This window comes from Vicugna pacos, unplaced genomic scaffold (assembly GCF_048564905.1).
Source record: "Vicugna pacos unplaced genomic scaffold, VicPac4 scaffold_20, whole genome shotgun sequence".
In the NCBI taxonomy this organism is placed as follows: Eukaryota; Metazoa; Chordata; class Mammalia; order Artiodactyla; family Camelidae; genus Vicugna; species Vicugna pacos.
The window spans coordinates 28,256,207-28,279,306 of NW_027328741.1; the positions used below are offsets into that span (position 1 = coordinate 28,256,207).

The 23,100-nt window shown below is 33.2% G+C and overlaps 1 protein-coding gene across 1 annotated transcript in view; it reads left to right on the forward strand.

Annotated features, from left to right (window-relative positions):
• Window positions 1-6,033: 6,033 nt before the first annotated feature.
• Window positions 6,034-23,100, forward strand: part of LOC140694182 (heat shock transcription factor, Y-linked-like) — a 35,370-nt gene continuing 18,303 nt past the window's right edge. The window contains exons 1-2 of the transcript XR_012069922.1: window positions 6,034-6,296; window positions 10,488-10,657. The gene's annotated coding sequence lies outside the window, so the exon portion shown is untranslated. The remainder of the gene's footprint in view (window positions 6,297-10,487; window positions 10,658-23,100) is intronic.

A 23,100-nucleotide genomic window follows, 5' to 3' on the forward strand; every position in this document is an offset into this window, starting at 1 on the left:
TATATAAATCTTATGATCATTTGTTTCAGTCCTAAAAAGAAATGTTTTGAATAATTTGATAGGAACTCAGATTAAGTTTGTGGATTTCCTTGGGTAGTATGGCCATTTTAACAATATTATATCTTCCATTACAAGGCCATTGGGTATCTTTTCAATTCCTGAAATCTTTCTTGAATTCCTCAATCAATGTTTTCTTGTTCCCCATGTATATGTCATTCACCTCCTTGGTCAGAGTTACTCTTAAGCCTTTTATAATTTTGGGTGCAGTTATAAAATGGGTTGAATCTATACCTCATTTTTCTGTTGATTCAATGGTAGTGTAAAGAAATGTAATTGGTTTTTGTTCATTACTCTGGCTAACTTGCCCATTTCCTTTTTAGCCTAAGTATTCCTTGTGAAGCTATTACAGTTTTCTATATATAGTGTCATGTCTGCATATCGTGACAATTTTACCTCTTCTTTTCCAGTCTGAATCCTTTTATTTATTTTTCTTACCTGATCGTTGTGGCTAGGAATTCCAAGACTATATTTAATTGAAATTGTGAGAATGGGCATCCTTGTCTTGTCTCAGGTTTTTGTGGGAAGATTTCCAGGTTTTCACCATTGAGTATTATGCTGGCTATATGTTTGTCATAAATAGCTTTCATTATGTTGCGATATGGTCCCTCTATGCCCACTGTGAAAAGAACTATTATTGCAAATAGGTGTTAATTTTTATCAAATGCTTTTTCTGCATCTACTGAGATGATAATATCGTTTTTGTCTTCTCTTTTGTTGATATGGTGTATCACAATTGATTGATTGATTTGCATATGTTCAACCATCGTTGTGTTCCTGGGATGAACGTAACTTGTCCATGGTTCATGATCTTTTTTTTTATGTGTTTTGGATTCTGTTTGTTAATAATATCTCAAGGACTTTTACTTCTATGTTTATCAATGATATTGGCCTATAGTTTTCTTTTTGGTGTAGTGTCTTTGTCTGGTTTTGGTATCAGGTTGATGTTGGCCTTATGGTGAGAGTTTGGGAGTACTCTCTCCATATCAATCTTTTGGAAGACTTTGAGAAGGACTGGTATGGATTTTTCTTAGTATGTTTGGTCAAATTCCCCAGTGAAGATATTTGGGTTTGAATTTTTTTTGCTGACTTTTTTATTTTATTGATAATTCTATTCCATTTCTGGTGATCTGTCACTTTAAATGGCTAACTTCTCCTTAATGCAATATTGGTGGGCTGAATATTTACAAAAACTTCTCCATTTCTTCCTGGTTATCCAGTTTGTTTACACACAGTTGCTCATGTTGTTTCCTTATGATATATGGTAAATTTGTTTTACTCTATGTAGTTTCTCCATTTTCATTTCTAATATTATTTGTGTTCTCTCTCTTTTCTTGTTGGGGAGCCTGTCCAGAAATTTGTCAATATTGTTTACTATTTCAAAAAAGAAATTGATTGATTTTTTCTATTATTTAATCTCTATTTCAAATATTTCTTCCTTGATCTTTATTTTTTCCCATTTTTCTGTTGACTTCTGGTTTTGTTTGCTCTTCTTTTCTTGATTAGTTTACATAGAACGTTTGATTACTTATTTGAAATTGTTATTCTACTTTGAGGAGGGCCTTGTCAATATGTACTTCCCTATTAAGCCTGCTTTAACAGTTTCCAATAGACTTTGTGTAGTGTTTTGTCATATTTCCCAAGATATTTTTTAATTTCTTCTTTTATTCATCACCTCCCCCCCTTGTTTTACTACCATGTTTTTAATATGGATGCTGTCATTTTTTCTCCCTGGTTTTCTGTGATTGATTTCTAGTTTCATGGTATTAAACTCAGAAAAGATGCTTGAAATAATTTTTATCTACTTAAATTTGTTGAGGCTTCTTGAGTGCATGGGTACATTATCTTTCATTGAAAATGTTCCTTGTACACAGGAAAAGAATGTATATTCTCTTTTGGTGAGAAGTACTGTTTTGAAAATATCAAGCATCTCCAATTATTTTATAATGTATTTATTATCTATGTTCCCTTAGTAATTTTCTGTGTGAAAGACCAGTCCAGTGATAGTAATGGGAAGTTATAGTCTCCTACTTTGATTGTGTTCCCAGGGATTCTCTATTTTTATCTATTAGTATTTGCTTTATGTATTTAGGTGCTCCTATATTGAGTGCATATATCTTAATAGGTATAATACCCTCATTTTGATTTGCTCCTTTAATCATTATATCATGTCCTTGTTTATCTTTTTCTATGGCCTTTTTTGTAAAGTCTCTTTTTGTGAAGTCAGTGGTGCTAGTCCTGCTTTCTTGTCATGTGCATTTGAATGGAATATATTTTTCCACCTTCTGACTTTAAATGGATGTGTGTTCCTCTTACTAATGTGGGTCTCTTCTATGCTTCATAATGTAGGGTATTGTTGTGTTATCACATCTGACAATACATATCTTTTGATTGAAGCACTAAATCCATTAACATTTGTGATAATTATTGATAGACTGGTGTTTATTTCCATATGGAACTTCATTCTCCAGTTGATTTGTTATTTTCTTTTTGTTCATTTCTTTTTGTTTTTGTGGCTTGATAAGTTTTCTTTTATTACCTTTGTTTCTTTATGTCTTTGTGACTTCATTGTAAGCTTTTGACTTATGGCTACCTTGTTTTCTATGTATATTGACCCGTACTATATTTGTTTATTTTAACTGATAAGAATACAAACTCAAACCCACCCTACAGAGAATACAAACAAGAAGAAAACACTCTGTATTATCCTGTTTCACTCTGTGACTTGTAAAAACTTTGATGTCCTTTTTTACAACATCATATTTATTCTGTTGTAAGTCATTGTAGATATTGCCTTTGTAATTATGCCTTTCTCTTTTCTATAGCACCCTGCTTCTTTTTCATTTAGAGTAGATCCTTATTTCTTTTTCTCTTGCTAAATTCTTTAAGTATTTGCTTGTGTGGAAGTTATTTATCTCTCCTTCTATTCTAAAATTTAGCCTTCCTTGATAAAGTATCTTAGATTACAACTTTCTTTCATTCAGGACTTTGAATATGTCTTGCCACTGCCTTCTGCCTACTGTTTCTGTGTACGAAATGAGTTAACAAATATGTATATGTATATATATATATATATATATATATATATATATATATATATATGTAAAGAACACATATAAATGAAGTTAACAAATATGGTGAAAACCTATACATTAAAAAACAGAGAACATTGATAAAGGAAATTAAAACTGATCCAAAGGAATGAAATTATCTCTTATGTTAATGATGGGAAACAATGTGGTTGAAACAACCATACTACCCAAAGCAATCTACATTTAGTGTGATTCATGTGAAAATACCCATGAGATTTTTCCAATAAATAGAACAAATAATTTTAAAATTTAAATGTAACCACAAAGATCATGAGCTGCCAAAATAATCTTGAAAAAGAATATTAAACCTAATGGTGTAAAATTCTCTGTTGTTAAACAATCCTACAAAGCTTTAGTAATTAAAACAACATGATACTGGCTCAAAACCAGACAAAAATCAATAGAAGAGAATAGAGCAACCAGATATATTTCCTCACACCTATGATCAATTAACCCATGAAAAAGGAAGCAAGAGTATAAAATTAAGAAAAGACATTCTCCTCAAAAATTACTGCTGGTGAGATTGAACATGTAAAAGGTAGATTAGAATATTTCCTCACATTGTGTACAATAAATGAGCACAGAATATCTTTGTATTTATTTTGTTTACTTATATTCCTTGCACCTGTAATTTATAGATCTATGTTTAGATCTTTTATTTCACTTTTCAAATTTATTCCTATTTTATTCTTTTTGGTATAAATTTACACACAATTGTTTGCCTAATTTCTCTTTCTGATATTGTGCTTTTACTATACAAAAATGCAATGGATATTTGTATATTGATTTTGTATTCTGCAAGTTTACTAAGTTTGTCCATTATTTCAAAAACTCACTGGAGGAAACTATGGAGTTTTCTATCTATGCATAATTATGTAATCTGTAAAAACTTCACTGCTTTTTTACAAGTAGAATGAATTTTTTTATTTTTCCTTGACTAGTTGTTCTGGCTAGGACTTCTAGTAGTGTAATTTAGGACTTGTGAAAATGAGCTTTTTTTTCTTATTACTGGACCAGAGGAAAACCTTCCTGTATGTTAACATTCAAATTGAAGTAAATCATGGGTTTTTCACATATGACTTTTATTATGCTTAGTTACATTCTATCCAGAGCGAATTTAAGAATATATTTTTAAAAATGTTAAGATCAGACCAGTCAATAATTTTCCTACATATTTTGAGATTGTTATTTTTGAATTCATTGTTTTTTAAAGGGGTGATCACATATATTCATTTGTGTATGTTAAATAATATTTATGGATCAGGACTAAATCCAACTAAACTTTAGTTTATAATAGTTATAATATGCCATGTATTCATGTTGCTAATATTCATTTAGAATGGGATTTACAGACACTGAATGAAAAATTTACATTGTAGCTTGAGGGTACATTTATTTATTTAAAAATTTTATCACTCATTTTGAACTTGGCTAATGTTTAATGGAATTTATTTCTAAATAAATAATATTACTTTTGGTAAAACTGGACTTACTACAGTTTTCTGATACAGAACATAGCTACTATTTACAATTATTGCACAAGACACTTGCCTTAAAATACCATATAATAATAACAATGCCAACTGTTTCAGGACTGAGAAACATATTGCTTCCTAAAATGCATTACCTAGTCTTTTCCACCCCAACCGACACATACGATTATATCTTTGTTTTTTGATTGTTTGTTTGTTTTCCCCTTAATGGAGGCAAAGCTTATTGAACCCAGGATCTTGTGCATAAGTTTATTTATCAACATCATTTTGGAACAATTAACAGAAGACACAAGAGTACGGATTATAAAGATGACAAGAAAATTTATTACTTCTAGGGACTGATAAACCTCTGAGTGAAAGAATGGCAAAAATAAACATTTGTAAATTTACAATAAGATTGTCTCTTTTGCAATAATATTGTAGAATATTAAATTACTTTTGTTTCAATTATAGCATTGAATGACAATTTAAAACAAAAGTTTCCCCTTTGGGATTTCTTAAATTAGATTGATTTTTTTAATATTTTATTTCATAAATCTTAACCATTTTTATATACATAACATATAAACACATATTTATTCTTCTCATGTTTTGAATATAGAGCAACATATTCTAAAGTACACAGATAAATACCTGCTTCCAATACCAAATCAAATTATGTTTCACTTTAATTACAAATGATATTGAAATAGTTATACCTTTTCTGTACAGGTTTTAGAAAAATTTCAGTTAAAATTTCTAAACTTTAAAATTATTTTATATATTTTCTGCATTATTTATTCTCTGTTCACTAATCTGTTATAAATTTGTGTACAAAAGGAACGAGATTGGTTTTATTTAATAAACCTCAAAATTAAATTGTATAAAAAGATTTTGTGCAGATAATATTTGCAGATCACTCTATAAAAATAAGAATCCTATATGTTTCATTTTAACTGGATGAGTGGAAGAAAACACTGGCTGAATGTTACCCTTGAGTTGCTAGGAGACCAGTCGTTTTGTGATGTCACAGCTACTCAGGTTGAGAACCACTCTGATGGCCTAGCAGTTTATCTGTGCAGGCCTGCCAAAGCAGCATTTGAAGCTGCAGTGCTCAAAATCATGCAGATTAGAAAAGTAGCTGTATAAAAAGTTATATGAAATGGCACATGTTTCTTCAGAAATTCAAGAGGTGTCAGATTAAGATGGACCAACTGGTTAAGGAAACTCCAGTAGATCTCTATTGTGTTATCAAACATTCTCTGGGGATTTGGACTTGAGGTCTATGATTGAAAAAATTGCTTTTTAGACTTTGTCTGAAGAATCCTTGATTAAAAGGCCATGTTACATACATTGTGTCTCTGAACCAGATGAAGATAATGATTTTTGTTCTCTGACATTTCCAAGAAAACTCTGGAAAATGGCTGGGAGTGACCAATATAAATCCATCTGGAGGGATGATAATGGAATTTCCATAGTGATTGATGAAGATGTCTTTAAGAAGGAAGTTTTGGAAAGAAAGGCACCTTTCAGAATATTTGAAACTGGAAGAATGAAAAATTTACTTAGACAGCCTAACATTTATGGGTTTAGTAAAGTGCGGCAGAAATTCCAAAGATTGGCATTTCTAGCAGACTTTCTGGCAGAAGAAAAAGAAGTCTCTGTTTTAAGCAAGGTATTCAGAAACTTTAGTTACCACTTCGTAACTTATATATAAAATTTTATTTTGTACATCAACCTATGGTAATATAAATGTAAAGCGAGATTTTGAAAATTGTATAAAAGTACTAAGGCTAAAATCCTTTATTTATTCTAAAAAATGAGGACAGTGACTTAAGTATTCACATTATAAGAAATTTTGCTTGCAAATATGAATTTTACCAGAAATCTAAATAAAGGTATTAAAGCTGCTTTTAAAAAGTGGCATTCACCATTACTGCAAATGCTAGTTTCATAAATTTGATGACTATACTATTTAAATGTCTATTTTCCAAATAAGGAACTTCAAAATATCGTCAGGAATGTTCATATTTTGATGATATTATCTTTGCATAGTAAACGTGAAATCTGAGGTTTATAGGTTAGTCTTATTTTAGTGATGTATTTTGGTATAAATTATTACTGAAATCTTTCTACTTTGGTTGTAGCTGCAGTTCTATCATAATCCAAATTTTAAATGAGGCTGTCCCCAGCTTTTAGTGAGAATAAAAAGAAGAGTTGTGATTTAAAATGCCTCTCTGGTATCTTCATTGGCTGAAGATTTCAACAAGAAGCACTATAATGCAGTGGGTAATGTGGATAATCATAATTCTGATTTTGTGGGTGACACTAGTGGAGACAGTACATTTTTACCTTCTGTAAATTTAAACATGCCTCTAATAAGAAAGCTCTCTACCAGCCACATAATTGGTGACACAACTACCCCGATCAGAGTTGATTTTTCTCCTCCATCATCAATGTCAGTTAGACCACCAGAACAAATTGCAGTGAATCAACGTGCTATTTTAAAGAAGTTCACCACTCCACGGGCACTCTCAAAGCAGCTACATTGAAGCAAATAGCCGTGTTGTGAACTTCATTACAACTACAACTTCTACTTCTCAGTACAGCATCTTGTATCCCATACAGAGGAATTATTTTGGACAGATGGTGGAACCTTCTATTTTTCCAGATAGATATCACAACATATCTGCCAATGAAGGTCGTTTTTCTAAACTTCAACCAGGGAGCAACCCAAGGTTTCCAGTGCCATTGATTGCTGATACATCAGCTAACTCTCTTTCAAGGCCAACTCATCAGACATCTTCAGTTTATGAACGTCATTTTAGTCACAACTGATCTACCAGAGGACTATCAGATTATGCAGGATAACAAAGATTAAAATTGATGTTGGACAAATACCTGCAATTTTCTTATTTGAAAAATAAACATAGTTGTTTACCTCTATTTACCTTATATTTTTTTAAATAGTGTTAAGAGATAAATGGGAGACTAAGTTACAATTTAAAGGTAAAAAGAGATACTTGATTGATATGATCATATAATGGAACAATATGGTAGTTAATTTAAAAAATTTCTTGTAAGGAAGAAGAGAAAATGGAAGAATTTGGAGGAAGACTATAACATGGAGAGAGGGAAAAGTACTAAGTGGTTTCTGGTTCATCCTGGAAAGTATTAAATGTGTTAAGTTAGGATTGGTTGGAAGGAGATAAATTCAGAAACCATCCCCGGGATCATGGTCTCTAATATGTCATCCCTGGAATCATAAATGTCACATGATGTAATCTCAGTTGGCACATTCAGCATGTGGTTGAATTTGAGAAGAAATTTTATCTATTGTCTTCTTTGTTCTGTTCTCAAAGCATTCCAATTGTTGCTTTCATTTCCTGCCCTCAAGAGTCTACACTATATTTTCAGTCGATACTTTATTTTGCTTTTATTTTCCGTCCAAAGACAAGCTTACGTCCTCAGGATGGCTCTTAATGCCTTTCCAACTCTACGCACACAAACTGAACTTAGTTTAGTCATTCCTTTATAAATCTGGCATCTGACTACCTTGGCATATCCCTATGTTTCACTGTATCTGGAGATACATCCAGGCAAACGTTTGTCAAGTATGTTAGCTGCAAACTCAACACTTTTGCTCCAGCTCATCCTTGGACTTTGGATGTCCTCCTTTTACCTACTTAGACTTTCCCAGTCTCAGCACAGAAACTACCTTCTTCAGAAGTTTTCTGTCTATCCCCCTTTCCTTGTCTAACTTGGATACCAGCACAGTAAGCACAGCATTTGCCACAGGATGAATTTTAGTATTTAGTGAATGAAAAATACATGTTGACTTTAAGCAAAATCTACTTCCCTGAAACAACAAATCTCTCATGGTTTCACACTATTTCGTTGTGGTCTTTACTCTTCACAACAAACTAGCTCTTTCCATAGCCCATGGACTAGTCACTCAAGACAGTAAGTGGGGGTAGCTACAGGAGACAAAGTATTATTTTCTTCTTAATTCATGCCTCCTGAGGCCTAAAGCATTCCATTCTCATTTGATGGATTTTTTCCTTACTCTTCATCATCCACCCACCCCAAAATAGCTGATCCTCTTCATCATATTAATAACTATACTGACTTCTAATTAATTTGCTTCTTAGAATCAGAGCTTTGCCCAGAAGAGACAGTGCTAATGCAAACATTTAATGAAGGTTTATGCACCCCACATAACTTGTGCCCCTTCTAACCTTCACACAGGAAGTATCAAAGAGGTACTATACCCTTGGTTGGGGTGGTTGTATTCAGTAACCAAATTGCAACCTAAAATGTGTGGAGCAGAAGGAGGCGAGGGTGGTGGATTTAAAAATTTGTCCAACTGCATGAGTACCAATTTTCTGCAGATATTAGGAAATATAAAATATTCATGGAAGAATTTGTCTTTTTCCTATCAATTTAAATAAAAGGTGAAGGATTTACAGAATGTGAAATGCCCTGAAATGCTGGAAAAATTGTAGGCAATGTCAGGGTGTCTAAGGCTTCTGCTCATAATCATGCAGCCACTGTCAACTGTTAAGACTGGAATGGCAACATTGAGTCCTGAAAATATGTCACCAGTTGTGTAGAAAGCCTTTGAAAATCTGGAGAAAAGGCAAATGGGCCAGGGTAACCTCTTGCAACATCCCACCAATATGACCTTTTACAAGAGAAGAAAAGAGACCACTTGCAGCAGGAGATCTGTGTCTGGACAGCAGACACAGAATCATCAAGCTTTTAAATTTGTCAGCACAACTCTATCGTGGCTATGTTGTTGCTTATATTAGAAGGCTGGGGTTCAGATGGACTGGTTCAGCACCTATTTTCCAACTCTCTTATCAGACAGTGGGTCTTACAATTATCATCTTAACAAGGTTCTATACTGATAAGTCAAAAGCTACAGTTTACTTTTGAAATTAGAAATCCTAAAGAAAAATATTGTTGGTTTCTCCATCTATAGTTTTCTACCTCGGAAAAGCTAGACTATTGGCAAAAGTAGAAATGTTGTCTGGTGTTTGAAATCTATCCTCTGAGCTCTGCCCACAGAACTCTTACCACTAAATACTACAAATCTGTCTTCCACTGTGTGTGTGTGTGTGTGTGTGTGTGTGTGTGTGAAGATGGATTGTTAAGCAGTAAATAAGTTTTTCTTAGTTAGGTCATCAGTAAATTTTTATTCTGCATCTGACAGAATTTCTGTGAATTAATAGTTTCATTGAGCCACCAGATTTTCTTCTGATCAGGTAGAGGTAGTTTATATTTCTCCCAATATACTAATTGTTACCTGTTTATTGAATCCTGAGCTGATGCTAGGGCCAAGCCACTGAACCCTTGAATGGGACTGAGGCAAATACATTCTCCAGTCCCCAGAGCCCAGCAGAGGACTGTGTCTCCTTTTTAATTTATGCTTATGTCTAATTTCTTTGTTCTTCTAATTCTCATTGTTGACACAACTTATTGTGGCTTTGATCACCCCTTGACTAATTTATAGAGACTGAACCACTGACTTATACCTGTTCACCTAGAATTTGCAATAACCTTTCTTTCCTTGGACTACCTGGAATAAAGTGAGCATAGTCATCATTTTGAAAGCAGTCCTCAGTCCTAATAATGCAGAACCTTTACACTTCTTTGCCCAGAACTTGAGCTAGAATCTTTGTTGTGGATCTCAGGGATTATCCTCACATCCCATAATGCAACCATGAGAAAACACCACATTGTTATCCAAAATCAAGTCTTTGTCAGTATTGCATGCCCATTGCAAAACAGTTAAGAATTTTAGGAGTTCTTATATTTTACCATGCTGAGATTTTTAGCAACCTAGCATGTTCATTTCTTACAGGTGCTGTCGGGAGATGAGACCATCGGTCAGAGACAGTGAACTTTATCACACAGCAAGAGCAGCCAGTTTTAAATTTGTATCCATTCCCTAATCTCAGATGAATACACTGAGTGAAATTTTGATACCTGCAGAAGCAGTGGGCTGTTAACATGAAGAATGTTTAAATCATGGTAAAACACTTATTTTATTAGTATCTTTATGTATTATTTATTAGAATCACTTATTTATTAGTATCTTTACCTAGGATAAGTGTATCATGACTCAGGTTTACTTGCTGCAGAAATAATTATGTGACATGTCATGGGAATAATTGAATATTGAATTTCCATTTTTCCTTCTGCTTCAATTGAGATACAATTGGTGAGGAATAATGTGTAAGTTTAGGTGCACAGGATAGTGATTTGATTTACAAGTATAATGAAATAAATATCATAGCAAATTTAGGGAGAATTCATTATCTCATTTAGATACAATATTATAGAGATACAATTTGCTTTTTTGTTGTGATGAGAAAACTAATGGTCTACTCCCTTAACAACATTCATATATAACATAAAGCATTATTAATTGTAATTTTCATGTTCCTACGGGGCATCCCTAAGACACATTTATTTTACAGCTGGCGGTTTGTAGCTTTTGAGTGCATTAATGAAATCCTCCTTTCCCAACCCCTGCCTCTGTAACTACAAGTCTAATTTTTTTTCCTATAAGTATGTTTGTCTTTGAAGTGTACTTTTATCTATAAACAGTGTTAGTCCTCTTACACAATGTACTGTTTGCTATTTTTAGTACATTTCAAACTGATCACCAGAATATATCGTTATGATATGTTGCTATTTAAAGATATTTCACAGTTATTTACTATTCCCCATACAGCACATTTCCAGCCCCTGACTCATTTAATTTGCAACTGGAAAATTTTCTCTCTTAATTTTCGTCAAATATTTCTTTTTCCTCACACCATTATCCTCCTTCTTGTGAACAACCTGTTTCTTTGTATATCTATATCTCTTTTTCTGTTGTGGTATGTTCATTTCTTTTAAATTCCAAATATGAATAAAATCATACAACATTTGTCATTCTCTTTCTGACTTATATCACTTAGCATATTACCCTCTTGTTCTACCCAATTGTTGCAAATGAAGAACTTATTCATTTTATAGCTGAGTAATAACCCATTTTATTTTTATCTGTGTGTGTACATATATATAATGCTGCAGTGAATATATGTTTGAATTTATCCTTTCTAGTTTGTGTTTTTATTTTCTTGGAATAAGCATCCAGATATGGAAATGTTGGATTATATTTCATTTTCAATTTTTAGATAAGACTGCATACTCTTTTCCACAGTGGCAGCACAAATTTACATTCACTCCAGCAGTGCATCAGGGTTGTATTTCTTACATCCTCACCAACACTTATATTTGTTATCTTTTTGGTAATATTCATTCTGACAGGACTGACATAAAATCTTAATGTGTTTTGGACATGAATTTTTTTGATGGTTAGTGATGCTGACTGGTTTCATATGCCTGATGATTACTTTTCCACACTGTATATTCATTTTTGTAATGGGCTTAATGACCATAACTGTCTGATTTCATTTTCAGGCTTTCTTTGTGTTCCATTATTTTCTTTGTTCTGTGCCACTTCCATATTCTTTTTATTACTGTAGCTTTTTATTATAGTTTTAAATCAGGGAAAGTGATACATCTTCTTTGTTCTTTGTCAGATATATTTGTGTTTATTTTTTGTTTTGTTTTCTTTTCTTTTTTTGTGATTTCAACACTTTTGTGTTTACATGTAAATTTTATTAATATTTATTGTAATTTCTGAAAATGCCCTTGGTATTTTGATATGCACTGAATATAATTAATGTATTTTCTTGGCTTGTACTGTCATTTGAACAATATTATTTTCCTCATCAATGAACACAGTATATCCTTTCATCTGTTTGCATTATCTCCAATTTCTGTTATAAATATTTTATAGTTTTCTGTGTACAGTTCTTTTACCTCCTTGTTTGGATATATTTGAAGATTTTTGTTTTGCAATGTAACTGTAAATGAGACAGTTCCTTCACTTTCTCTATCTGTTAGCTTGTTGTTAGTGTGCAGATGCAAGATTTGTGTATGTTAATTTTACATTCTGAAATTTTAGCAAATGCACTGATAAGTCCTAGTAGTTTTGAGGTGCCATCTATATGATTTCTGTTTAAACAATGTCATCTGCAAACAGATACTTTTACTCCTATTCTTAATTAGCTGTATTATATTTCCATTAATTTTGGATAGCTATGGCTAGAATTTCCAATAGTATACTGAATAACAGTGCTAAGAGTTAGCATTCTTGCCTTCTTCCTGCTCTTACAGCAGATGCTTTCAGCTTTTAGTCAGTGAGTGTCATGTTAGTTGAGTTCTTGTCATATATGACCTTAACTGTGTTGAGGTATGTTTCCTCATGCCCAATTTGAGAAGAAATATAACCTTAAATAGTTAATGATTTTCAAAACATTTTATGACTCTTTTGATGTGACTATATTATTTTTATTCTTTAATTTGTTAGTGTGGTGTATCATATTGATTAATTTGTAGGTAGTGAATCACTTTTGCATCCCTGGATTTAAATGGACTTAATCATAATATATAATCCTGTTAATGTATTTTTTGCTTTGCTAACATTTCAGTGATGATTTTTACATCAATACTTATCAGTAGTATTTAACCTGCAATTTTTTGATATATTTGTTCCACTTTTAGTAGTAGTGTGATACAGAAAGGTGGGGTAGGAAGCCTTCCATCCTCTTGAAATTTTTGGAAATCTCTGAGAATTATAGGTGATAGCTCTTCTCTAAATGTTTGGCAGAATTCTCATGTGAAGCTGTCTAGGTCTGGAATTCTGTTTCTTGGGAAATTTTGTTTAATGACTTATTCAAATTCATTGGTGGTTATCTGTTCATATTTTCTATTTCTCATTCCATCATGGAGATTATGTCTTTCTCAGACATTGTATATTTCTTCTAGGGTTTCCAATTTATTTACATATAACTTGTTGCATCTTCTTTTGATGCTTTGTATTTCTTTGATATAAACTGTAAATTCTCATTTATTTCTGAGCTTATTAAGCTGTACTCTTTTTTCTCATGAATCTGGTTAAATTTTATCAACTTTATTATCTTTCAAAAACCATTATTTAGTTTGACTGAATGTTTCTACTTTTAATCATTATTTTATTTATTTATGTTCTGACCTTTCAGCTGTCTTTACTTCTACTAACAAATTTTTTCTTATTTTGCTATAACTGTTGCTTGTAAGATTATGTTATAGGAGAGAGATGTTTCTTATTTGTATAAGTGGGATTATTTTTTATAAGCATCCCTATTAATACTGCTTTTGCTATACCCCATGGACTTTGTTTTTGTTGTCATTTTTCTCTATATATATTTCCTTTGATTTTTTACAGCAATCCATTGTTTGTTTTATATTATATGATTTATCCTCTGCATTTTACTCATTTTCTTATGGTTTTACATTTAATAAATTTCTATTCTCACAGAATCCATATGTTTCTTCAAAAAAAGGGTAAAAGTAATAAAATTTGTACAAAAATAGGAAAGACCCAAATTTTCTAAAATTATCTTTGAAAAATAAACAAAACTGTGGGTATTATCCTCCCTGGATTTATAAAGTACTACAAAGCTACAGTAATCAAAGCATCATAATATATCACTAAAAGAGACACATAGATCAATGGAGCAAAATAAAGAGTCTGAAAATAAACCCACACAGATATGGTCAATTAGTCTACAATTAAGGAGGCAAAAGTATACAATGTAAATAAGGCAGTCTCTTCAACAAGTAGTTCTGGGAAAACTGGACAGTACATGTAAAAGAAAGATGTATGATCACTTCCTTCCATAGAATACAAAATTAGATAAAAATTGATTAATTTCCTAAATGTAAAACCTGAAACTGTAGAATTTCTGACCAAAAACATGAGGAGAACTTTCTTTGAGATAAATTATAGCAATATTTATTGGTGATCTGTCTCTTAATTAAAAAAAAAGGAAAATTATCAATAATAGTTTTAAATTTATGTAGAAAAATTTAGATGTACTACATGATACAGGGATTCTACTTCTTGTATAAGTGTGAAGTGTAAAACCTTTTGCAGAGCAAAGGAAACATTCTACAACACATATGACAACACACAGAATAGAAGGAAAATTTCAGACATTGAGACCAACAAGGTGTTAATATCCACAATATATATGTAGCATATTAGACTCAATATTTTAAAACACAGGCCCCAACGTAAAAACATTTTAAGGATCTTCATGGAAACTTTTCAAAAACAGACATGTGGATGAATTTCATTCACATAAAAAGAAACATAACGTTGCTATTCATTAGGAAATCTTAAATCAAAACCAGAATGAAATATAATCTCACAGCAAACAAAAGGGCTATTAAAAAATGCTTCTAATGACAAAAATTAATAAGAATGTTAATAAAAGGGAACCAAGGTACACTGTTGGTGGAAACATATATTGATGCATCCACTATTATAAAAGTGTAAACAGTGCACAGAAAACTAGAAATAGAAGCATTATATAGTGCAGCAATTCCAGTTTTTGATATAAATCTGAAAAAAATGAAAACATTAACTTTAAAGGATATATTACCCCCAATGTTCTTAACATCATCATTTAAAATAGCCAAGGGTAGATGCACAACTCAACTGCCCGTCAACACAACTCAACTGCCCATGAGATATAGATAACATAATAAATACTTAATCATTGTCATATCAAAAAATAAAATTCTTCCATTTGGAAAAATGTGACAGGACCCAGAGGTTGTTGTATATATGAAAATAATTCATACTGAGAAAAACACTCTAAGTTATCACTTATATGAGGAAACTAAAGATATAAGAGAAATAATCATAAAGAAACAGGAACAGAATCACATATATATGTGTAGTGTACCAACTAGTGGTTTCCTTTGGGACAGACAAGAAGGAGGTTGAAGACAGAAATATGCAAGCTACCAGTTATTAATTAGAGAAGAAACAGGGCTACACTTACAGCACAGAGAAATATTTTAATAATTTAAATGATTTCAAAGAGATTATAGTCATATATTTTAGTAAAATGTGCATGTATGTGGGAAAACAATGAAGAAAATAACCCAGGAAAATCAAAAATTTTGTAGTACTATGACATTAGGGAGGTGATTTGTTCACTTTCTTTAGTGTTCTTATAATGTCCTAATTAGAATTTAAGCTTTTAAATGAAAAAGTATATACTTTGAAAAAAATGACATAATTTTAAACTATTTCTGTCTCTCCCCTAAAATCTTCAGTCTGTAAAACTTTCACATCTCAACAAGTATAACTAAAATTCAAAACAATACTCCAGAACACATGTGTAAAGTTGAAGATTGTTGGGCTAAAACACATAAAGGAGGCTCAACTGAGGGAAGAGCAGATTTGGTGCCTGCAACCAAGGCTCAGTTACTAGGGTATCTGAGCCCACAGGCTCAGAGAACCCAGTAGAAACAGGGTCACAGTGGTTCACACAGCTTCGGCCTCCAACTGCACAAGCACTCATGGTCACAGGTAGCTAGGAGGGAACCACAATGGAGACAGAAATTCCATACTTCAGACACTCAGACATTCATGACACTGTCCTAATTCCCCATTTATATTTGTGGAGAAAAGTTACCTTGCAAAACTGGACATGGGAAAGGCACTTGCCTGATTCCAAATACCCACCTATATTTACACATTTCCACAATGTGTAAACTGAGTCTCAAGGGATATCAAATTAAAGGAAGGGTTTGCCTTCCCAGTGACAACAGTGGCATTAACTACCCGAGAAGTCTAAGAAGTGACAATGAAAGCATATCTTTTATGCAGACAGTAGCGACTGGAAAGTGCCGTTTTGAAATATTATCAGAGGTAGCTCAGGTAAGTAAAACCAAAAATTCTGCAATATTGCAACCTACCAGAAAAGAAAAGCAAGGGCTCCTACTCCACATCTGTTATTTAGTGTCCTCACAACAATAATTTACCAAGATCATGACCAATTACAGTAACATTATAGTGCACGCACACACACAGTTGCCAAGACACAGACACCGAAACAGACACAGACACACACAAATACGCACATGCACACACACACACACAATGTCTACCCTTCAGCAAACAAACTTAAAGTCATGGTATATTGCCATATAATTAACAGAGAATCCAAATAGATGTCATACAGAAACTCAATACAAAAAACAAAACTCAGATAGCAGTTTAGTGAGCTTAGGAATAAATTAAATGCTGATAAGGAATACATTACCAAAGAGAATGAAACTATAAAATAACCAAACATTATTGGAGGACCAGATGAACTTAATAACTGAGATGAAGAATGCAACAGAAAACATTGGGAGCAGACTGCCTTTGTGGAAGAGAGTTTAGCAAACTCACCAATACAAAACTAGAAATGATAGAGGAGTGCAGAGATGCAGATATTAAAAAGTGAGGAAATTCTACAACAGCCATCAGACTTCTTCAGGAAGTGCACTTTAGAGTGAAATGCAGGAGGGAGAAGAAAGTTAGAAGGTAGCTGATGGTTTATTTAAAGAAATAATAGTTGATAACTTCCTGAAACTATGTAAGGAACTGATATTCAAGTCCATGAGCCAGCAAAGCACCAATAACTTTAAGGCAAAGAGACCTCCTTCAAGATATGTCATATGCAAATTGGCTAGTCCATGATAGAGTAAAATTTTAAAGGCAACCAAAAAATGTTATGATAATCTACAAAGGAACCCCCATTAGAACTTCAGCAGATTTCTCAGCAGAAAACATAGGCCAAGGGTAAATTAGATGGCATTTTCAAACTACTGAGAAAAGAAATCTCTCACCCAAGAATACTCTACCTTGCACAGTTATCACTTAGCTATAAAGTGAAAATAAACACTTTACCAGACAAACAAAACCTGAATGAGATGAAATAAACAAAACTGAGACACCTTACACGGGGTGCAGAAAAGAGCTCTTCTAAGAAATATAAAATGGCAAAAATATGCAAAATATTGAATAAAATGCTTAACAGACACCATGAGAAATTTGCAAATGTTTCTTTGGATATGTTCTTAAATGCTACTCTACTATATGGATTAAAAAGAGAAAAATAGGAAATCAGGGGCAATAAATATATATACATCAATCTGGTAACATGTTCACAAGAGTAAAAGAAATTATTTGACACAGTAATCATAAAAGGTAAAGAGTTAAAATAAATCAATATTAAAGGAAGCTTCTATAAGCAGAAAAATGACTAAATTATACATGAGATATTTTATTTTTAATTGTAGTACAGTAGATGTACTATATTGTGTAGTTTCAGATGTACAGCATAGAGATTCCAACCACTTGGTGGATTATATTGCACTATAAATTATTGCAATACTTTTAACATTCAATTATTATAAGTTATTGTGTATAATTCCCTGATCTATAAAGATTACCCTTGTTGCTTCTATCCTTTATGTATACTACATTAGATCTCTCAATATCATAACATAAAATTGTCCTTCCCATCCACATTGGTAAACATAAATTTTTTCCCATATCTTTCAGTCTGTTTCAGTCTTTTCTATCTAATATCTCTATCTCTCTACCATGTCTCTATCAATCAATCAATCTATCTATCTGTCTGTCTGTCTATCTATCTATCGATCGATCTGTCTACCATGTATCTATGTATCTATCCTATTTATCTGTCATCTATCAATACATATCTATAGATAGATTTATATAGATATTTGTTATTCTTTAGACTCCACATATAAATTATGTTATATACTTTTGTCTTTGTTTAAGTTTCTTGACAATATTTACTAGGTCCATTCAGGATGCTGAAATAGCAATGTGTTATACTTTTTCGTGGCTGACTAATATTCCATTGCATATTTATAGAATCATCATGTCTTCTTAAGTCCATACTCTACTGTGGACTCTTGGATTGCTTCCCAGTCTTGCATGTTATAAACAGTGCTGTTGTGAACTATTGTTCTTCACAATTTAGGGTTTTTTAGCCAGATTTTTCCTAGGAGAGGTATTACTGTTTCATATGGTAGTTCTGTTTCAGGTTTTAAAGAAATCTGAATACTGTTTTCCATAGAAGCTGTACTAATTTACATTCCTACCAAGTGTAAAAAGACATTTCCTACCTCCACATCATCTCCAACACTTTCCATTAGTAGACATTTTTATAATATTGATTTGAACAGTGTGAAGTGATACCTCATTGTGGTTTTGATTTGCAATTACCTAATAATTATTAATGTTGAGCAATTTTATCACCTGCCCGTTACTCATCTGTAAATTTTCTTTGGAAAAATACTATCTCAGTTACGCTGCTCTTGTTTTTGATTGGGTTTTTGCTTTTCACATTGAGTTGTATAACCTAAATCCATGTTACATCTACTAACCTACATCTATTAAACCCTGGTCACTTGCATTGTTTGCCAATATATTCTCCAATTACAAAGGCAGTGTTTTCATGTCATTGATTGTGTCCTTAACTGTGCAGAAGTTTTCAAGTTTGTTTAGGTCTCACTTGCTTATTTTTGCTTTTATTTCTTTTGCATTTGGAGACTGATATAAGAAAATATTCCTATGATATATATACAATAGGTTATCACATATATTCCCTTCTAGCAGTTTTATACTATCAGGTCTTACATTTAGGTCCTTAATAAACTTGTAGTTTATTTTTGTAAATGATGTCAGGGAATGCTCTCATTTCACTGTTTTACATGTAGATGTCCAGCTTTCCCAACACAACACATTGACGAGACTGTCGTTTCGCCATTGGGTACTTTTGCCTTTTATCAAAGATACATTGCTCATAGGTGTGTGGAATTGTTTCTAGGCTCTCTATTTTTATTAGTTATATCTCTGTGCCGATGCCATGCTGTTTTTATTACTGTAGGTTTGTAGTATAGTAAGGTATCTGGGAGGGTTATATCTCCAGTTTTGTTGTTTTTTCTCATGATCATTTTGGCAATTTTAATGGTTTTATGTAAAATTTAGGGTTATTTTTTTCTGATTCTTTGGAAAATTCTACACCTTTGTAACATTAATTACACTAAATCTGTAGGTTTTTTTGTGTAGTACGGCCATATTCACAATATGAACTCTTTCAATCCAAGAGCACAAGACATCTTTCCATTTCTTTGAACCATTTTTATATACTTTGTCAATATTTTATAATTTTCAGTGTGTAGAACTTTCACACATGTGGTTACATTTATTCCAATATATTCCAGGGAATGTGATTATAAATAGAATTGCTTTCAATGTCCATTTTAGGGTATGTCAAGATAAATGTGTTGAAATGCAACAGACTTCTTTACATTAAACTTTTACCCTGCTCCCTTGATGAAATTATTTATTGTTAATTATAGTCAGTTTGGAGACTTTAGGACTCTCTGTGTAGATTGTTATGCCATTAGTACTGGTGACAATTTTGCTTCTTTCTTTCCATTTTTATTTCTTTTACTTCTTTTTCTTTTCCTTTTCCTTCTTGTATTACTATGGAACAGATTTGGTGAGAGTAGGAGTCCTTGTCTTCTTCCCGAATTTACCCAGAAGGTTTTCAGCTTTTCCCCCTGATTATTATAAATTGTTATAAATGGCCTTTAATGTGTTGAGAGATGTTCCCATTATACTCACTTTCATGAGAATTCTGGTCATGAATGTATGTTGAATTTTGTCAAATCCTTTTTCTGTTTGTGTTGACATGGTGCTGTGAACTTTGTCTTTCCTTTATTAGATATGTGTCATGCTGATTTGTATATGTTGAACCATCCTTGTGACTCCAGAAGGACTCCAACGGATCATTGTGTATAATCATTTCTATGTATTGCTGGATTAATTTGTTGTTTTTTTTTTTGAGGATTTTTGAGTAAATATTCATCAAGGATATTGGCTTTTCATTTTCTTTTTTTTTTTTGGTAGTGTCTTTTGTTTGTTATCAGGTTAATGGTGGCCTCATGAAATAACTTTGGGAATTGTCGTTCCTCTTTCATTTTTCACAATAGTTGATGGGAAAGAGCTTTTAGTGAAGGCATCCAGACATTTTGTTCAAGGGATGTTTTTAAAATTATACATTTTATTTAGCTTATACTGATTGCTCTTTTCAAGTTTTCTGTTTTCTCTTTTTTCAGTGTTGGCAGGCTGCATGTATCTAGAAATGTGTCCATTACATTTAGATCATCCAATTGGCTGTCACGTAACTGCTCATAGTGCTTTCTTAATCTTTTTTTGTATTTCTTTAATATCAGATGTTATTTCTACTCTTTCATTTCTTATTTTGTTTGGGTCCAATCTGTGTATTTCTTGACAAGCCTGGCTAAATGCTTACCAGTTTGTTAATATTTTTAAGAGAAATTATAGCTCATGATTTTAGGACTTCTAACTTATTTTTTGATTTTTTCACTTATTTTCAAACTACTAATTAAAGATTCTTCATTCTAATGCATTTAGGTTTTGTTTGTTCTTATTTCTAGTTATTTTGTGTGGTATGCTTGGTCCTTTGTGTGAGGTTTTCTTGTTCCTTGTAGAAGGCCTTAATTGTTCCTAACTTCCCTCATAGATTGGTCTTTGCTGCATCCCATACATTTTATGAAGCTGTGTTTTCATTGTAATTTGTCTCTAGGTATGATTTTATTACCTCTTTGATTTCATCATCGAGCTTGTTTTATTTTATTCTTTATAAGGATGTGGTTTGAACTCATGTTTGTGCTTTTCCGATTCTTCTTTCTAGAGTTGATGCATCATTTCATTCTTATGTGTATGGAAAATACTTGCTGTAATCTATATTTGCTTAAAGTTCCTGAGGCATTTTTCATGACATAATTTGTGGTTTATTCCTTACATAACATCCAGTGCACACTTGAAAAGTTAATGTGTTCTGCTTTTCTGATGCAGTGTCCAATAACCCAGTTAGGCTCAAATAAGCTAATATACTATTAAGACCTCTATTTCCTTACAGATATTCTTTCTGGATGATATGGCTATCAGAATAGTTAGGTGTTAAATTCATCTACTATTATTGTTTTATAATCAGTTAATTCCTTCATGTCTACTAATATTTCTTAATATAATTAAGATCTATGGTTTTGGGTCCATATATAATTTAATGAGTGTAATACCCTACTTGAATATTGATCTCTTTTTCATTATATAATTTCATATATATGTTTCATTGTGGCCTTTATTTTGATATGTATTTTGTATGAGTTGAACATTGCATATGTAGTTTCTTATCATTTCCATGAAATATCTCTTCCATCTATTTCAAATCTGTGTTTATCTTCCACCACAAAGTGAGATTTTTGGGGGTGGAGGCCAAGATGGTGGAGTAGAAGTATGATCGATACTCACTCTTTCCCACAAATGCACCAAGACTCACATCCACAGACCCACTCAGCTAACCAGGAAACCTGCAGAACTCTGGCAGAACATTGTCCTCTTCAATAGGTAAAGATACGTAAAATCTGGTAGGAAAAAAGGAAGAAAGAAAGAAGAAATGGCAAAACAGAGTGGAACAGTTCCCACAGGGAGGGAGCTGCAAAGATGGACTGGCGTTCATTTACTGGGTCTCCCCTCTCCAACTGAGAGTTCGGCAGGTTGGATGGGGAGCGTCCAAGGCTTGGATCTGTACAGAGAATAAGTTGACTGACAGAGCTAAGTTAAACAGGCACAGACAACCAGCCCAAGATGCAGCCCAGAAGCTGGGGGCAGGGCCATTCTGCACGAGCTGGGTTGAAGTTAGGAATGTCTGCACTGAGGCAGTCCAGGGGAATGGAGGCTGCTGTGTGTCATTGCTGTGGGTGTACAGGGCAGAACAACCTGGGCCCTCTATCAAACTACAGGGCAGATTTGCCCTGTGGGTGGAAGGGTGCATACCCATGTCTGAATATCCACAAAAGTTTCTAGGTGAAGAGAACTGGGGTCAGACACAGCCACCATACCCTCTGGTGCTTTGCACTCAGGCAGTAGCGGGAGCAAAATCTGCATTCATGTTTAAGTACTTAGCAGCCTTAAGGGCATGATGGAGACTTTACAGCCTGAGACAGATTGGATAATTCTGTCCTGGTCCCTCGGAGATCTTGCTTCTCCAAGACAAACAAGGAGCTGGATTTTGGGCCAGACCAGGGACAGGGCTGTTCCTCAGTCTTTCCTGAGCCCACTTCTGGTGTGCAAACCCAAGGCAGACCATGCAGTGGCACAGAGCAGCATAGTGACTGGCACCCTGAGGGGTTGTGTGGCCCCCAGCTTTCCTGCTGAAACACAGCCCCTGACCATGGTGCTAGGAGAGGGCATGATGCCCACTCCTGCCTGGTCAGCCTGCAACATCTCACTGCAGCATCGGGCAGGGCAGTGACAAGCCAGCTCTAAATATAGAGATCTTCCCCGGATGCTGTGTTTGGGATAGGAGCGATCTGTTGCCGACAGGCACTGGGAGTGGCACAGTTGAGGTCTCTAGTGGAGGGCCTCCGAAAATAGGAAGATGAGCTTCCAAATCAGGATGAAT